Here is an 800-nt window from a genome sequence, read left to right as displayed (position 1 = left end):
CGGGTGTCCTCAGGTGCGGCCCGCCTCCTGGTCCCCGCCCCGCTCCGACTGGACCACTCGGGTCCCCGGAACGGAAGGAGGCGAAGTGAGGCCACCGTCCACGCCCCACAGCCAGTCTGCGCCCCAGGCGGGGCTTCAGGTGCTCCGCGGGGCCAGGGACGGAATTCAAGATAGACGCTAGAAAGTGCCAGTGCCCGCCTTGGGCCAGAGGCTTCACCGTGGGGTCTGTGGACTCCCGGGGGCTCTTTAGGGGAAAATGTGCATGGATGGGTGGGGCAATGGAATTCTTCTGAGAAGGTCCTGGGTTTCATCAGACTTTCAGAGGGTTCCTTGGACCCACGAAAGTTACAAATAGTTGCTCCGGCAGCATGGATGTCGTGTGCACCTGTCAACTGTGTAACTCACTAACTACTCCCCACCCCACCCGGCATCTCAGGCTCCTTGCTGGGCGTTAGGCGGTGGGGGGTGCACAGCCCAAGAGAACCCCGTCTTCTCCATGTGTGGGCTCCCGGGCCGCATTCTGATCTCTGTGGCCAGCAGAATGTCCAGGATCCCTTCCATTGGGTCCGTCATGACAAAGACAGACCACACTCAGACCCACCTTCAGACTCCAAATGTTGACTTTTTTTTTTTTTTTTTGCAAGTCAGTGTCCTGATAGGATTGAAAAACATTGTGTCCCATTGCAAGCCATCATTGCATGCAGTACACTGTGAATTAAGACTGTCAACATATGCCTGCTGCTGCTGCTGCTGCTAAGTCACTTCAGTTGTGTCCGACTCTGTGCGACCCCATAGAGGGC

This window comes from Bison bison, unplaced genomic scaffold (genome assembly GCF_000754665.1).
Source record: "Bison bison bison isolate TAMUID 2011002044 unplaced genomic scaffold, Bison_UMD1.0 scf7180017864491, whole genome shotgun sequence".
Lineage (NCBI taxonomy): Eukaryota > Metazoa > Chordata > Mammalia > Artiodactyla > Bovidae > Bison > Bison bison.
This window is presented reverse-complemented; position numbering follows the sequence as displayed.